The sequence below is a fragment of the Scomber scombrus genome, chromosome 20 (genome assembly GCF_963691925.1).
Source record: "Scomber scombrus chromosome 20, fScoSco1.1, whole genome shotgun sequence".
Taxonomy (NCBI): domain Eukaryota; kingdom Metazoa; phylum Chordata; class Actinopteri; order Scombriformes; family Scombridae; genus Scomber; species Scomber scombrus.
Window position 1 is genome coordinate 20,102,115 of NC_084989.1, and position 19,132 is coordinate 20,121,246.

Genomic DNA, 19,132 nt, shown 5'->3' on the forward strand with positions numbered 1-19,132 from the left:
ACATCCGTCATCTCCACCACAGTACAGTCTGTGATCTCTGGAAGCATCACTGTCTGGTACAGCTAATGCTGCTCTCAGGATAGGAAAACCCTTCACAGAGTGATCCAGTGCAACACATCATCAGGCAGCAGAAGTTCAAGGCAAACTGGATCATTAAGGACATTCACCAACCCAACCACAAACTGTTTCAGTGGCTGCCCCTCTCGCAAGCATCTCCACTCCATCATGGCCAAGACTGAAAGGCTGAGAAGTAGACTCTTACCTCGGACCATATGGACCATAAACACTTAAAACCTTCACAAAACACATCCTGCACCTATTTTGCGCTCTGCAACTTTTTGCAGATCAGCAACTTTGATAACTTATCACTTGCATTTGCTATGTGCCTACTCCCTCCTCCTCCCCTACACACAAAATGCAAATAGTTTATAACTTGCAGCCTATTTCTTTTTATTTTATTTGTATATCTTATTTTTATTATGCACATATAGATTCTGTGATATTGCATTATTTTCCCTTTTCCATATAGCTTTATATAATTTTGATTAAATAAATATTCTACTACTTTTCCCTGTATGGAGCTTTATCATTTTATGTTTATTTTTACTGTCATATAGCTTTACATTTTGCAATTTGCACAGTTGTCAGAGTTGTTGCAATTCCATTTCACTGCTGTTGTCCATGTGTGCATGTGACAAATAAATCTCTTGAATCTTGATTACCCTTCTGTGATTTGTTTGTCAAAGATATTGATTGAAGTGGGGAGACAACTGCAATTTTGCAATTAGCATCATTGCATTGCATTTTTGTTTACCAGCATCATTTTTACACATCTTTGCACACATCTCTTTGGTCTGTGGCTGTCCATGTATGCATTTGATCTTTCAACATAAATTAACTATTCAGCTCAAAGATCCACACTTGCGTTCGTTTAATAATTGGACACGATTTTTAACTCTGCCACACACCCCACTATCACAACCAATTGCAGAAAGAGATAGCCTAGTGTGAGAGTGATGGTTATTTTGACAGGATTTCCAATCAGTGAATTTATTTCTCCTCCTATCTCATGTGATTCTAATGTGTAATTATCTGATGGCAGTGAAATTCTGCCGGGGTGATTACCCTCATTAGAGGTAACAGTCCTTATCACTGACTGAGTTAAGTCAATGTTACTTTACAAACATTGGCCCTGTCAAGTGTCATATAATTTACTTACAGTTAACATCCCCACATTGCCTTAGAGCCTCTATTTCGGCATTATCACTGTTTACACAATGTATTACACTCATATAAGCATTAACCACTAGAGGTCAGTAATACACCAGCAATTAGATGGCATCTCAAAGAAATTCCCATTTAACTTTGGTGAATTTGCAGCATTTCTTTTCTTCTTCAAAAAATAATTATAAATTTGAAATGTTGCATTCTTTAGTAGAGATTGACAGCAAGCTGTGAAGTCCCTCTATGTTCTTTCAAAACCTTTTCAGCACTCACAGAAAAACAGACCTTCCTTACCCAAAAAATTAGGTCATTTTTCATTTCTGCTCACTTTTACCTGTGCTGATCTGTAAATTAATTACCGGTCAGGCAAGTATTTGACAGGGAATATGAAAGGCCTCGAGATTAGTGACAAATGACAAATCCATAGTGGAGGCGCAAGCTGAGAGGAAAAAACTAACAGCAATAGGAAAGGAACAGCAGCAGCAGCTAAAAAGAAAAAAGAGAGAGGGAGAGAGAAAACAGCAGGAACAACGACGGCAGGAGGTTGGGTGGGGGTGGGAGTCGGTGGTAAGGGGTGCAGGGCGGGGAGGGTGGAGTCTATGAATGTGTTTGAACTGGTGCCTTTGAAACATAAATAACTGCAATTCGTGTGTATAATTATGCCACTATACATCTGCCACTGTTGTTGTATATGACTAGGTGTGTGATACTCTAATGGAGGTGTAAATATCAGTCTTTCAAATGGCAAAATATATTTTCTTGATAACAGATCAGACCTTATTCCACTTTTTTTTCTTTTCTTTTTTTGTATGTGGTAGGGAGAAAAGAAGAAAATTGTGTGCTGCAGCAGAGCAGCAGTGGATAATGGTTGCAAATACAATACGTCTTAACATTTGCTTGAACTTGCCCGGAGTAACAAATGGGTGAAATATGCCTTGTAGGACAATACAGTAAATGCCAAAGAGGTCAGAGATCCACACAGAAGTTCATAAAAGTCAATTTAGCATATTTACTTGAAACTATTAGTATTTTCCTCATGTTGTAAATTCTGTCTTTTTCATAATCCAAGGACATTTGTACAATTGATACTACTCTATGCAGCTAGAAGGAAGGTTCCCATTTTTTCAAGTGACTCTTTAAAGAGTAACAACTGTAGTCATTCCTCTTTTTCATACTGTAATATATATGCTTAATCCCATTAAGCTTCCAATGTAAGAGATGGGCAAAAGTCACACTCATGTTCTGTTTAAGGCCTGTGCATAATTTTGAGACATAATATTATACAACCGCTGAGTTGAGCTGAAAGTGGAGTGATACATCAATTCTTTGAGACTTAAATAATGAATAAGTGGCTTATAACTCACCCTATCATACTACAATGTAGTTGTAAGAAGATATAAGGATGTGTTGGTATTCCTTTTTTTCTAAATCCCATTTTCTCTGCTTTTAATGATAGCTAATGGTCATCGGATATGGTTGAAAGCCCTGGAAGAAGTCTAGTAAGTGGACTTTGAGTACATTTTTTTTGGCAAACTTATTTCTGAAGTCAATAATAAACATCCTAATGAGTTGTGAGCACACATAGTTTCAATTAATGTCTTATGACTAACTGTGAGGTCATGTGTGTAATCATATACCAATATATATGATTGAAGCCATGTTATACTGTGTTATTAATCCTTCATTACCTGTTTATACACCACTTACAGATGCTTCATAAGATGCTAAAATACAAAATAAACACTTAAAATGTCCTTATATCTACTAATAACTTCATTGGAGTGTGTTATTTAACCAAGTTATGGTGTTAATATACTGCTTATAGATATTAAACAGGAGATCTTTAAGTGTTACAGAGGAGGGTGATAGACATGTGCATAGTGTGACACTGACTGGTCCATAGACTGTAATACAAGATGCAGCGCTGTATGATTACTGCACCTTCTGTCACAATAAGAGAGCCAGATGACTTCATTATAAGGTTGAGAATTATGTGTATTAAAAGACACATTGTGGTAAACAGTATGTAACAGTTAAGAGTAGGCCTGAAGAATAAATATGGAAATATGATAATCAACATGTATAACAAAATAAAGACAACGTTCAAACTTAACATTATTTACATTTGCTGTGAGATTAGTTATTTGTGTGCGAGCGCCAGGTTTTTGAAGCTTCATTGAGAGTAGTATTAGCATAAACATAAAACAGCAGGTATGAGGCAACTAAAGAGTAATGGAAATGTGCACCTGACCCAAAGGACTTGTTACTGCCTGACTCGTATCCAAGATACTTAAAAAAACACGCATTTAAATGTGAATAGAAGCTAAACCCTGACCCCAAAGAGATTCGCCTGCTGATTTTACACAGACGTGTTAACAGTACACACTGTCTGTTGGTGCGATGCCAATGAAGAAATCTTATGTTATTAGCTTATCCAGCTGAGAATCAATTACAAAAAATTAAAAAGGCACAAAAAGCAAATTGGTTCTCTCAAATGTCACATCCAAAACTCCCATTTTCCAGCATACTTTTTCATTATTACAGGAATTTCCATGCCTTTTCGCTTGCATAAATGTCTTTATGGGTCTTTATAGGATGATGGACTGAGGCTGGCTAACTCAGAAACAGCCAGCAAGGTTGTCACTTGGCCTAAAAGCTCGGGGGAAAAGTGGACAACGTATACCAAGTCAGTAATTTGGTGCTGTTTTGATCGCTTTACTGAAGCTACAGTATGTGTGGCTCATGTTATCAGGTGATTTCAGGTCCCTTCAGGTCCTGTCCGATTCAATCACATCTCACACATACCTGCTGGGACATATATCAGTTTATGCTGGACCAGGCAAAGGATAAAGGTGTGCAAGATAGTGTGGACCAAAGGTTTAGGCAGGGCTATTTCCTCAAGTTTTAAAAGGGAGTCGAGTCTGACTGAATGCGCTTACAACACAAGTCCAAGTAAATGTTGTGGGACACTGGAACCTTATACGGAAATGTTCCTCTCTATTAATTAATCCTAAATTGTTTGGACTGTAAAAAGGCAGAAAAAATAGTTTTAAAATTCATGCCACAGATTAAAGTCGAAGGTGATGTCTTCATATTTCTTTTTTTTTTGTCCAACCAACAGTAGAAAACCCAAATATATTCAGGTTATTATGGGAAAGTGGCTAATTCTCACATTTTTGAAGCTGTAAGGCACAAAAGTAAGGCTCTGGTGCTTGAAAAATCATTTAAGTGAAAAATTGATTATTGAAGTTGTTGCAGAATCGACTAATTGATTAATGGACTTAAGCATTGCAGTTTTAAAGACAGTGAAAAGGTACCTAATTCCCTTATCATTTTTCATTAAAGTGTTAGAGAGAGAAAGGAACCGTGTGCAGGGTTTATAGAAAAGGAAATTCTTAAATTTAAACACAGGGATGGGAAAGGGAGAGGTGTCTGAAGCAAGACCAAGAAACCTAAAAGCTAAAAACCTGGAAATAAAAATAAGCTTGCAGCAGATGTGGAGGCAATGGACAAAAGCTGTTAATCATATTGAAAGTACAGGAAATGTTCTAATCAAAGTGGTTTTAAGTTAAGTGGAGCGGTGATTCAAGGTTGTAGATTTTTGTCAGAAAGTATAATTTAGCACAGAAGCAAAAGGAGAATGGAAATAACATAATGTAACAGATTATAATACACATATTTAGCAATCAATAGTGGAGAGAATAACTTCTGCAATCAATAGTTTGGGAGAGCAAAGAAATGGTCCATGTTAGCATCTCTGCTTGATTTCCTAATTTCTTACAGTTAATGTCTAGAAATGTGTTAGTAAGTGCAATAAAACTGAATACACACACAAAAAGGATGAGACCATCACAAGCAAAAATAAAACCCTGCAGATATCCACTAAGAGTCTAACTTTTCTGGTTCAATAGAGCCAGAAACAAAGCAGGCTGCAGGAGATTGGAGATCCTGAGAGTCCAGCATATAACACCATAGAAAACAACAATACCCATAATCAAAATGTAAAAAGCAGGAACTCTTTTAATTTGTGCTTTTTATCATTAGATTTTGACATGAGGAAGCAGGAACCTCTGGTTGCTTTAATTGCATGGCACGCAATAATACAATGCACAGCAGCACTGTACATCCCAGTTATATATAGTACAGCTCAGTTCCCATTTGGTGATTTGCATGTTATGAACACAGGAGGGACCCAAACTCAGGTTGAGGAGGACTCTGGATGAGGAAGACTCTGGATGAGGGGCAGCATGGCAGGTAGAGCTAGTAGCTTGGAGGCTAGAAGGTTGCTGACAGGTAGACAGACAGGCAGACGGGTGATGATCCTGGACGTAGGACACAAGAAAGGCAGGTTAGTCCATGAAACACAAAGAAACTGATTCGCAAAGAAATACAAACTGAGTTGGCCCTTGAAGCGTAACTACCACTTTTGGTGGAGACAACAATCTGCTGAGTTCTGGATGAAGAGCTGGGGTAGATATACTGCAAGCTGATGAGCTGATGAGCTGTTGAGAGGCAAGTGAGCAGACTGGAAGAGGTGATGAGCCGATTGCAGGCAGGTGTGCAGGATGAGCAGAGCCAGGAGAAGGAGGAAGGGAGATCATGCCAACGCCAGTAAAAACACAAACAAAGTAGAGACAGAGAAAGAGACAGACAGGGGAGCACTGGGAAAACAAGGAAGAGGAAACACAAGGAACAGTAGGGAATCTTCTGGGGACACGGTCACGGCTGTAACATTGCAGGGATTATTATACATAGTGAGCTTTCTGCTTCTGTCTCAGCTTTTTTCCTTTGACTTTTTTTTGTCTGTCACGTTATGCAAAACATCTGAAGTAAAGCCAAAGAAATTAGCTTGTCCTGGCCGGGAGCCATATTGACTTGGGGCTCCCAGTCCCAGTTGTTTTTGATGCTCTATTATGCTAATATAAAAAGTTGAGACACATTTCATCAAAGCGTGTGCTGAACTTATGCTTTCTATCTCGGAGCGGATCGATGTTCATAACCCTTCCGTAAGGAAATGAGGAAGCTGTACGGACAGTGTAATGAAATCTAAAACTGAAAATGTTATGAGCTGTGTTAGTGATGTCTGTCAAAAGCTACTAATAAGTGATGAATCAGTAGGGATATTAACATTAAACTCACAGACATATGGACAAAATCAATGGTGATAGTCCTAAGTAATAGCCTTCCAAGTCGTTCTCACTTTTATTTTAACCAACAAGTCCTCTTAATTAAAAGACCACATAGGTTGTTTGTGCTATGCACTCCAGAATGACCCATAGGAGCATTTTCCAATATGCTGCCTCTATGGGCAGTAATCGTCAGGACAACATAATTTGACCTGACAAATTAAAAAGTAATGATGTTTTAAGGTGCGACAACTCTGTGGTTAAGGTTTGGTTAGTTTTATGCACAAACACACTTGATTAGGGTTTGGAAAAGATCATGACTTGGGTTAAAATTATCACTTGAAATGAGGTGTGGTTTAAAGTTACTACTTCCTTAAAGTTAGGTAACCTTTGTCGTCAGGGCAACAGTAAACACTACAGCAATCATAGTTACGTTTTTTTAAAGATCTGTCCCAACTCGTGATTGGAAATGCAGAAAGGTTAGGATCTCTCCATCAATCCAACCAGCTTCTCACCTTATATAGATGTCATATACGTCACTTCTCTGGGTCATACTTACTACAACCACTAGATGGCGTCTGTCACTCAAACGTAACTGAATTTACATCTTATAACGTTGTTTTTCTTGAGTAAGACAGGCTCCTTTAAACAGATGTTTTCGTCCCTGCAAGGTTTTCTTGACATATTAATTGCTTGCCTAAGTGCTCTATTTTCTTAGCACTTTGATTAATCTTCTTTGTCTTGTCTGTCCATCATTATTGATTTGTTAAACACACACTTAATCTTTGCTTTAAAAACCTCCAAGATTTAATTACTACATCTGATGATGCTGTACTTTTCGTCCACTCTTCTTCCTCACCAGCAACTTGTCACCTGTCCTCAAGTGTTACAGTGTAAGGAGTTTAATGTGAGCATAGCAGTACGTGCATGTATGTACGCGGTGTCAGTAAATTACCGTCCTCCAGCAGCATGATGCCCTGTAATGTGCCATGTTTGAGATGTGAAGATGAGGAATCAATATCCCTGCCTGGTGTTTGTGTAGGCGTAAGCAATTAGCAGCTACAGCCTTAGACTGGTGGCAGATGGATCAAACTGCAGTGGGGGAAGGTTTCCTATTAGTCACTAATTTGACAAATAACCATGCAAAACGTACCAGCCTCACCATGCACTTTGGCACTTTTAATCGACAGGAGTGGTGGAGCGGATGAAAGTTTTGAACTCTAAATGGAAGTATTAAAAGATGAGTCTGCTGATATTCTACATTTTTCTTCTTTTGATCTTATCATATGAAAAAATACTGTCCAACAAAATGTTCTGTTTACTACTGTATGAGAAATGTTTGGAGTAAACTACAGTGCTCAATTGTTTAAGGGTGTTATTATGATTTTTTAAATGAGAGCATATATAACATAGTACTATATAGGTGTAGACAAAACATATAATAGGCTACATTGAAATGATAGGTTTGAATATTTAAATGATTGAAAAAATAGGAAAAAAAAGGTTTTTGTTGGACTTTTTGGGGCGGGGGTTTATCATTATTAATAGAATGAAACTTTACAAGCTAGGTTGTTTAAAGATGTATTCAGACATATACAAATACTCGGTATGGAACAATAATGTGTGACAAATATGGACTTCCCACATAAAAAGTATAACTGCCATGTTAAAATCTTGAAAATGGCATCTTTTCCTTCTCCTCCATTAAAAAATATCCAAAATCTATAAATATGCAAACATTGTCCATTTCAAAAGATGTTTCCTACTTCACTGAAAAGTCCATTCTCAGTGTTTGTGCACTGGAGGCTTCAAGTTTCCACGTCACACTTTTGTAAGAAGTTATATTGGATCAAAATTGGCTTAAACTAAGTGGTGTCACAAATCTGGCTCCCTGTAAGTGTTAAACTCTGTGCGTACACCATTCTGCACAGTGAAGCTCAAACATCCAACTGTAGGAACACTAAACAAAACACACTTTGATTGGAGGGGTCTTTAGATTTGTATCTCAATGGGTAATGGGTCTCCCAGTGCCTGGGATATATCTATATGGATTATTGCCACAAAGTTACACAATCATGAGTTTCTAATCTTCCTTCTCTCCAACAAATCTGTCTTCTAATTTCAAGATGAGAGACTGCTACCTCTAATGCGTCTGGTTTTTCTTCTTGGGAATAATAAACAACTTGATGATGCATTGCAGACTCAAGGTTTTAGCTCCATTATTTAAACCAGTTCCTCTGTTGGACATTTTCTGTTTCTGTTGTGACAAAAACCACCCAACATATGATGACAAACATAAGGTAGCTTATTTTATGCCAAAATGAGTTTGCACTTTTTTCCCCCCAATAAGCCAGACGTCGTGTAAAATTTTTGTTTTTGGTAAAGAGGACTCAATCATCCACTCTGGAGAAATTACATTTGATGTAACAGTGTAGATTATAGCATATATTCAGCAGCCAACAGTGTAGAGAATATAGTACCCCTGCAATAAATAGTGGGAGTTTAAGAGCACAAAGAAATGGTCCATGTTAGCATCTCTCCTTGATTTCCTCGTTTCTTACAGTCAGTGTGTCAGTAAGTGCAATGGAATTGAATACACACACAAAAATGAGACCATCACAAGCAAGAAAAAAAACCTCCAGATAGCCACTAAGAGTCCACCTTTTCTGGTTCAGTAGAGCCAGAAACAAAGAGGGCAGCAGGAGATTGAGTCTGGAGATCCTGTGAGTCCAGCATATACAACCACAGTAAACAACAGTACCCATAATCAGAATGGAAAAGACAGGAGACCTTTCATTTGTGCTTGTTATCATTATCTGTCATCATTAGGAAGCAGGGGCCTGTGGTTGCTTTAATTGCATGACATGCAATAATACAATACACAGCAGCACTGTACATCCCAGTTACATACAGTATACAGCTTAGTTCTCTTCTAGTGATTTGCAGGGATTATTATACATAGTAAGCTTTTTGCTTCTGTCTCAGCTTTTTCCTCTGACTTTTGTTGTCAGTCATGTTATGCAAAACATCTGAAGCAAAGCCAAAGAAATTAGCTTGTCCTGGCCGGCAGCCATATTGACTTGGGGCTCCAAGTCCCAGTTGTTTTTGATGCCCTATTACGCTAGTATAAAAGTTGAGACACATTTCATCGAAGCGTGTGCTGAACTTATGCTTTCTATCTCGGAGCGGATCGATGTTCATAACCCTTCCGTAAGGAAATGAGGAAGCTATCCGGACATTGTGATGAAATCTAAAACTACAAATCTTATGAGCAGCAACATGTGAGTGGTGTCTATCAAAAGCTATTCAAAAGTGGTGAATCAATAGGGATATTACCATCAAGTTCACACACAGACATAGACAAAATCAATGGTGATAATCCTAAGTAATAGCCCTCGAAGCCGTTCTTACATTTATTTTAACGGATATTTTGTCCCCCTTTCCTTGACATATTAATTGCTTGCCTAAGTGCTCAATTTTCTGAGCACTTTGATTAATCTTCTTTCTCTTGTCTGTCCATCATTATTGATCCATTATACACACACTTAATCGTTGCTTTTTAAAAACCTGAGATTTAATTACATCTGCTGATGCTGTACTTTACATCCAAGTGGAGCCCTTTTTTTTTTTGCACTCTCCTTCCTCACCAGCCACTCATCACCTGTCCTCATGTATTACAGTGTAAGGAGTTTTTAAGTGTAAGGAGTTTTTAAGTGTAACCACCCAGCAAAAAAATTGATATGTTAATGACTGTTTTTTGAATGTGCAATCAAGACATCCTTTTATGGTTGGAAAATAGTTTGAAAATGGTAGTTGTGCTGACATCTGGCATGCGATCTGGCCATCAGGTGGATGTCGTTTATGGGTGTTCCAGCAACCTTGCAATATGTCGTTACCATGAGAAAGCCAATACAGCTAAAGCTAATGTACACAGTGTACATTCAGCAGCTTTATGTATCCATATACTAGTCTCATAATACGAGACAATCAGAGATCCCTGCCTACCCTAGTCTGGTGATTTGTGGTGATTTAAATGCATGGTAGTTGCTTGAACAGTGACAAGAATGGCTGCTAACAAATCTACACCTCTTACATTTTGTCATTTTAAACCCTCTAATTTTCTTGTTTCCCCCCCAGCTCTATCAATGAAACCTGTGAGATTGTCCTCAGTCTCTATGAGTGAAGTGTTTAGATACTAACCTGTGAGTCTATACTGTACATCGTACATGTGCAGATTCAGAGCTGGATCTATGCAGGCATTCGGGGCACATAACTAGAGCCTCGTTGCCTTAAGAGGGTTCAGACAGAGGTGCTGAGAATTAATTCAGATTACTACAAGGAACTTTCTTTTTGTGTTGTTATTTTAAAAGTCTGTATTTTTCTTATTTTGGTCAAAATAGTACCCACTTATTTAAGGTTGCTATTTGCCAATTTTGTTCCATTTTTCCTCAATTATTGTCAATCATTATACCTGAAGATGCACTATTTTTTCTGGCTTGAAGCACAAGAAAAGGTAAAATGAAGGAGACGTAGATGGAAAAAGGCACTTCCACAATGTATAAAAAAATCAAGAGTCTAAGTAACTGGAGACTTTTTTTGTAATATAAAATAGATTAGTTGTAAACATTATAGTGCTTTTATGAAGAAAAGCTGCAGCTCTCCCATTTACCTGTATTTGTTTGCAGGCAGTCTAATAATGCAGCAATGTTGACATATCATAGCAACAGACTGAGGCAGTCAATATGGCGTGTATGTATGTCTATGATCTTTCCATTCTACTTCATTAAAAATCCATAATATATGAATATGAAAACTTTGTTCATTTCAAAAGCTTCAAGATCCATTCTCAGTGTTTGTGAACTGGAGGCTTCAAGTTTCCACATCACACTTATAAGTTATACTGGATCAGGATCGGCTTCTAAACTAGTTGTGATTCACAGTTCTCGCTCCCTGCTAGTGTCAAACTCGAGTGGGGGGAAATTTGTAGCTTAATGGGTAATGGGTCTACCAAAGCCTGAGATATATATATGGATTATTGCTCCAAGGTTTTATACAATCAAGAGTTTCTAATCTCCCTTCTCTTCAAGAAATCTGTCTTCTAATTTCAAGATTAGAGACTGCCACCTCTAATGCTTCTAAATATTCTTCTTGGGAATAATAATCACCTTGTTGACGCATTGCTGGGTCTGAGTACGGTTTAAGCTTCATTATTCAAACCAGCTCCTAAGTTCTGCCTTTTCTGTTTCTGTTCTGACAAACCACACTGCATTTGATGACAAACATACAGAAGCTTATTTTATGCCAAAATGAGTTTGCACACTTCTCTTTCCAATAAGGCAGATGTCTTCTGAAATTCTACAAAACGACGTCAAGCAGCCATTCATCCATTCAGCTCTTGTGTGGGTGGCCCTCCGAGGCCACTGGCTATACTGTGTCACCTTGTGTCACCCGTGTGTCTAAAAAACAGCCACCACCCTACCCAGGAACACCCCCCACCCACCCCCAACCCCAACCCTGACTCTGGAGTTATTACACACGGGGAGTGAACACAGCTCGGCATTAGGGCAACCCCAAAGGCAAAGCATCCGTGCATTTGAATAATCTGTTGCACCAACACACACATTTGCATATCTGGGCACTTCCAAGTCACTGGGGCACTATGATTCACTTCCCACTGCCAGACTATGTTGTTACTAGTATGAAACAGGATGGATATTAAGCCTGTTTGAATGCAAGTTCCCTCATGAATCTTTAAGACCACTGTGTAATAGCAAAAAAAAGCAGCCGCCATCAGACTGCAGAATTACTTAGCTGTTTCTTTCTGAGACATCAGTGACTGAAGTGAAGTTTCGTCCACAAGGAGATACCTGACAGGGCTCCAAATTGTGAAGACTGACACAAGTGCGAATTTAACAATTGCCAGTTAGAGTGTAAAGAGAGGTTGTGTGCTGTGCAGTGAAGCAGCCCGTCCATGCTCTCTGCCTCTTACCCACCTCTCATGGATCCTGTAATAGATACAGCCTCTCAAGGATTTAAGGGTTGGCCAGGCTGCTCACCTGTTAAAATAGAGCTTGTACGCAAGTCTATCCACAAGCAAACTTTGACAAAGCATGACTTAACTGCTGCAAACAAATGATCTTGGGGTTAGTGGGGATATTTTTTGTTATTCACTGTTGTTCACACGTATGTCATACAATAAAAAGTAATTAAATCTGTATTCTGACCTTTTTCCTGATGTTTTGACAGCTCACTGCTGTATATTCAACACATTTTTAAAATGAATTTGGAGTGTTTGAACGCTGATATCCACCAGTGCGCTGCACTGAATCAACAGAAAGCAACGGGGAACACTGTGTAGTCATGCACTCACCGCTGAGGTTATTGTGCAGATTGTCTAGGAAGAAGAAGGAGAGCACAGAGGAGCTACAGGAATGAAAGATGTTAGTCTGCCAGTTTGTCACAAAAGCAGTGTGCTCCTGTGTGATAGACTGGCAGACCGTGCTAGCTCAGTCTCCTTGGGGACACACAGGCTACTGTTATAGAGTCACATTTTTTTGAGAAGCTCCTCTCATTTTCTGAAGCAGAGAGAGAGAAGGAGAGAGAAGCCTCTGGTTCGAGACATGCTTAAGTCTTGTTAGGCTGCTTATGTCTGTGAAGGTTTATGGCCTGTGTCGAACAGAAAGTCCACAATCAACTATTATGACACGGAGGATAAAAAAAAAAAAAAAAGAGTTACACTTGATGGATCTTCTCAGCAGTGTTTGAGTTAGTCTGAAGAGCTGCCCAAAAGTTTTGTATAACAACATCGAGCAAAGTATCAGGACAATGTTAGAGGTGAGAAAAGGAGCTTTACACTTGACCTTAAGGGTAGTCAGTTCCAGCCAGGACAGAATTACAAGTTTGTATAGCCCAGAATCAAAGGTTTATCCTAGAGGGCTTTATAATCTGCACGGGATACCATAACAGTATTATTTTTTTCAGTTTCATGTGTATACTTTCATAGCATGGATGGCCACACAGATTTAATTAATTAATAACTAATTGTAAAATTAAAAAGAGGAATAAAAAAAAAAAAAAGGTATTTACAAAAACATCTTTAAAAAATAGTCAATATTCTCTCCCACCTCCATGTCATACCTTTGAATGCCAGGTGATAGCCAATCAGATAGCTTGTTACATCTCAGCTCAGGGCTAATTTGCATTGGCACAGTTTTTACCATACAAGGCCAAGTGGAAATGAGGAGGCGAAATGGAGAGGGTGAGTGACTCAGCAAATTGATTACCAAATAGGATGAAGGAAAAGCAACAAGGACATTTGGAAATAAGTTGCCCTTTTAAATGCCTGATTTAAAAGTTGTATTCTTAATTCAGTTATTTCTGTTTTTGAAATTCAATTATTTATTACGGAATTTAATTAATGTATTTTTTAAATGACGTTTTTATTGGCTATTCTAAAGTTGTTTTGTAAATCCCTTTTTAAAATAATTCCTCTTTTTAATTGTACAATTAGTTATTAATTAATGAAATGGTTTATTCCTCTTTCCCATTACCCTTGTGGTCCTCCACAGCATAGCATGTAATGTTGCTCTGCAGGTGTAGTCATTTAAATGAGGAGTAGTGGGATTTACTGATGACAGTGAATGCAACAGGAAGTATGTGAGAGCTTAACGTTAGACTTTACACTTTATACTTATTATACTTATTATACGTTAGACTAGACCTATTGCTGTGAATATGTTTGGATAAATACAGAATTGAGGTTATGAAACACAGTGAGCTGCAGTCGCTATTTTAAGTTAAATGCTGTGAGCTTTTCGGCTAAGCTAACAGCTACACTACCGCAAAGCTACCATGTGTGTTAACTTTGAGCTAGCCAGATAGCGCACTGGGTGACCGGACAAAGCCCAAAGTTACACCTCGGGCAACGCGGGAAGAGAGACTTTTCTCATCAACTGTGGAGGATCTGGTGCAAGAAGACACCTTTCAGCTCATAAAGGACTGCCATAAACGGGACTACTAGGTTGGTGAGTAACCCTGTTTGAGGCCTGCATCAGTCAGCACATTGCATGTTAATGTTGAAAGTGTCCTTATTTTAAACAAGGTTGTGCATGAGCCCATTTTTTCATGGTCGACTAATCAGTGGTTATAGACGAATAACCGAATATTCGCTGCATGCCGACATTTACAAGAGCTAAATATACAATGCATTAAAAATAACTTTGAATATTCATTGCATACAACAGGCTTTAACTGTGCAAACTTGTATTTATCTAAATGGAGTGATAATCAGCCTTCATTTCTTTTCACAGAAACACCTTAATTAAAAGAAATAATCTTAAATGCTTATAGAACCCTAAAAATATAACATTGTGGATTTTTTCCTACCCCTCATAATCAATGCTGAGCAGATCCTTTACAATCATGTTAGCAACGAGTGACTTCATGTTAGTTTTCTCACTATGACTATTCTCACACTTTCGAGGAGCTGTTATTATACGCCTGTTTATGTGAGATTTGCCTATAACAAGAAATTGGGCAGCTATAATAATTAATTTATTATTAAATAGGTCTTATTTTGGTGTAATTTTTTGATTTTGAGGTTTTGAAATGTTTAATGTGGTTATTGTTAGGGCTTGGGATTGACTGAAGAGGTATCGAAACATCTCCTGTCAAACGATACCTGCAATCGAGCCTTTTTGCATCCAGAGCTACAAAGTATGACTATTTGTACCTACTTGCTCACAGCCAATCAACACAAGCGTGCTTCGATTTAATGCAACTTGTGATTGACCCACTGCCACAGCAACTACAACCCATCTGTGGTCGTGAAGTCACAATTTAATGCTTCTATTCACATGATGGGTTTTGGTATCACTAGTACTGATATTATAATATTTTAAATAATACCCAGCCCTAGTTATTATTTATTTTTTAGTCCTCCATCAGCTCCATCCTCTCACTTTTGGCTCCAAAAATCAAATATAGCTACGGTCCAAGTGCCTAACTCCTGTCTTAAAAACGGTAGTCCACAAACCAATGAGTGACGTCACGGTGACACTTCACAGTCTTTGGTTATGACCAGAAATAGAGCTATTCCTAACACCAGGTCAGTTTCCCTCATGTTTTAAAGTGTGAAACCATAGAAACCAGTCTGAGATCCGTTGTAATTGCAGGAAAATTAGCCGTTTAATGTACTGCAATTAACACATTTGCAAGCAATATGTCGGCCATTTACAATCTCAGAGCAGTTACTAATACATTTTGCACTTTGGACCAACGTAGCTATTACACATTTGGCTGTGAGAGTGGGTTGAAAATGTCACCTTATATTCAAGCCAATATGTATTTACTGTAATAAACAAAAAGTGATAAGTAGTGTAAGTAGGTCATTTTGCATTATATAAAAATGTAAAATGAATGAATTGTATAGTTTGTAAGGCAGTACAATGCAGAAAAAGTTGAAGTATTCACATGTATTACAGTTACCAACTTATACAATTATTACATGACATTTACTGAAGGTGTATTAAAATGGATGGTTTTTATATACTGTGTGAAATTTATGTTGTGTGTGTAAAGTGTGAATTTTCACAAAATGTGCAGGGTTTTTGTCTCAACCTCTTCTTTCTACAGTACAGCAGCTACATTCTTGTTTATAGTCTGATCTACTACTATGAAGTCCAAATAATTGCATGTGACATATTTGTAGTATTTTTAAATCCTCGGTTCAGCATTTTCTTGAACATTGCTCTTTGGCTCTTTATGTATTTTTACCAGTTGTACTACTTTTTCTGGGGGTGAAACATAAACTTTTAAAGATATAAATAATCAAATAATAGTGTGGAAAGAGGAAGAAGAAAAAAGAAGGAGAAAAAGCAGTGTTGTCATATCTTGTGAAGCTGTTCACACACATTGCCCACGCAATTCGCATTTCGCTCTAGCATCACAGCTTCAGTATCTGGCAGTAAAACCTGATGGGTACAGAGTAATTGTCCGGGTCGGAGGTCAACTGGAGAGCCAACGGGAGCAGGATGGTGCCCTGCTAAATAGCTAATTTCACTCGGTGCCCTGTTACTGTTGCTTGGATACTGTGTGATTCTAATTAACAGTTTTGTGATTCACATGCTCTCCTGTTAACCTCGGTTTCCCACACTTGCTACGCTATTACAGTTTATGAGCCACTGCTGCAGCGTACAATGGACACTAAACTAAAGATAAACTTACACCAATTTCTAAAATCATCGCCTCAAACCCAGCACACATTGTCTTGTGGATGGGAGCTCAGTTTGTGGGCGGATCTGCTTTTTAAGGGTCTCGGACTAACAACTTCTCACTGGATACCTCTCTTTTTCGCTTGTTGTTTTTCGTATTATAACACCACATCATTATATAAAATCACAATGGTGCATTATTTCACCTTTTTTTTCTTCTTCTTCGTCTTTTTTTTTTTTGCAAACAATAAAACTCCTTTATATTTCCTGAAAGCTTGAATCGTACCTCTGGGACTCGAGCTCTTTTAGTGATTAGGATAGCTGAACTCTCGCAGAGTCTGCTCTTTGAATTAAGTCCCCCTCCCCTTCCCCAGCAGGCCCCTCACTAGGCTGATCTTGCAGGCTAATTGGCCTCGGGGTTGACGTGCAGTGTTTACCAGCGGTCCTCTGGGAGCTGGATGAACCGGCAGAGGGGAAAGGGGTGCTGCGACTCCCCTACCATCAGCGCCGGCTCAAGGCATGGACCGCTAGTCTTTATAACTGTCCCCCGCAGCGTCTGGTCAGCACCCGGAGAGATTCTCCTGAGTTCACGTTGGGTGAGTTGAACAACAATCGCATCAAGGCTTGAGGAAAGGCAAGCTTTATTCATTTATTTTTTTAACTTGCAATCTCTTTATGTCTGATATAGGAGCTCTGAGGCCTGTTTGTGTATTCAGAGCGTGCTTCAAAGTCACGTGACCGATGATGCTCGGAGCAGTTTACTACTTAATGTAGTTAGTGAACCTGCAAGTGGTTGGAAATCGGTCTGAATCACTTCTGCTGTGCCATCCTGGGTTGTAGCAGCGGTGGGAGTTTAAAAAGGAGTCGTCATTAGCGGCTGCACAAGCACAATTAACTAAGATTTAGTTCCCGATCCAGCACACAGTGACAGTTATATGTATCCATAAGCATTTTTAAGTGTGTAAGAAAATTATATGAACCCTTTTTTTAACCTATATTCTGTAAAATTGGCAAGAAAAAATGTACAGATACTAGAATCCTCCTTGATTATCTGCACCCAAATGCATTTTCTTTCAACTCTTGTGCATAGTCTTTTCCACTATATTTTTTACCACTACTGTCTTTTTATTGCTTGTGTACTTATTATTTATTGTTCGTTATTCTTTCTATTGATGCTCTTTTTCTATTCTTTTTTTACTATCCACTTGCTGCTGCAATAATGTACATTTCCCCACTGTAGGATTAAGAAAGACATTATTTTATTTCCTATAAAAAATATTGTCCAATGTATTATCCTTAAATTTAAAATGAGCAAAAATGGCAATAAAACCTTCATGCATATGTGTCACTGTAGGAGGACTGAACCAGTGAGAGAGGAGAGGCTTTTTCTTTCCTTCCTCTGTGAAATGATTGTCAACACATGTGGATGTGTCAGTTAGCACCATCTCAGGCAATTTTAATTGACTTTGTAAGCACCGTCTCTAAAATCCACTTCACCTTCTATATGAACACAAGTAAGCACCAGCACACAGTGAACTCCACAAAGAACACAAACTCTGTATTTTCAATATCTTAAATCCATAAACTAACTTTTTTTTTGTAACAGAAAACTGTACTTTTGGATCTTTTGACATTTAAAAAACTTGCAGGAAAGAGAGAGAGAGAGAGAGAGAATGTCCACCTTCTTCTTGGCAGCTTCTGTCTCAGCATGTGAACAACAGAGTGAAACAAAAATATTCAATAAACGAGTTAGTTACGGGGCCGCTGATCCTAACATTTCAGGCAACTGTCAGGCAATCGGTTATGGATCGCAGGCTTCCATGGACTGCAGACCTCATGCTTCTGTCCTTTCTCGCCGCCCACGCCTGCTATTATTATTACTATTAGTTATATTTCTATTATTTTGGTTGTTATTATTGTTGTTTTTTCTTCCCTTTCCTCTCTCAACCCAACCAGTCGAGGCAGATGGTCGCCCACCTAGAGCCCGGCTCCGCTCGAGGTTTTCTTCCTGTTGAAGGGGAGTTTTTCTTCGCTGCTGTCGCCAAGTGCTCGCTCATGGGAGAGTGTTGGGTATCTGTAAATTAAAGAGTACAGCAGTCTAGACCTGCTCTATGTGAAAAGTGCTCTGAGTTAACTTCTGTTGTGATTTGGTGCCATAAAAATTAACTTCAGCCTTTAGGTTTTTAAAAATAGGACGATAATGTATGCCTAACATGAAGAGTGTACATTTTAACACCAAACTAAACCTTTAGTTTGTTTCTATAGCTGCGTAATTTCCATAAATCCCTTTTTCAGTGTTGAAAAGGTGTTACTTATCGAACCCACGGCGTGTTTTCTAATTTTGTGCTAATTTCAAAACATTTATCGCAGACGAAAAACTCCCAATTAAACCTAATCTATTTTGATCACTGTTTTCTGTTTATTCCTCAACTTCTTAGGAAGCGAGGAAATCGTCATCTGTTACATTATGCTCTCTCTTTCTCTCTCGCTGCTTTGCTTCAAACTGGCTTTCAGTGCAGCTACATTGTTAGCGGTTATGAATGGGACACACGGATGGAGAGTTGTTGCCTA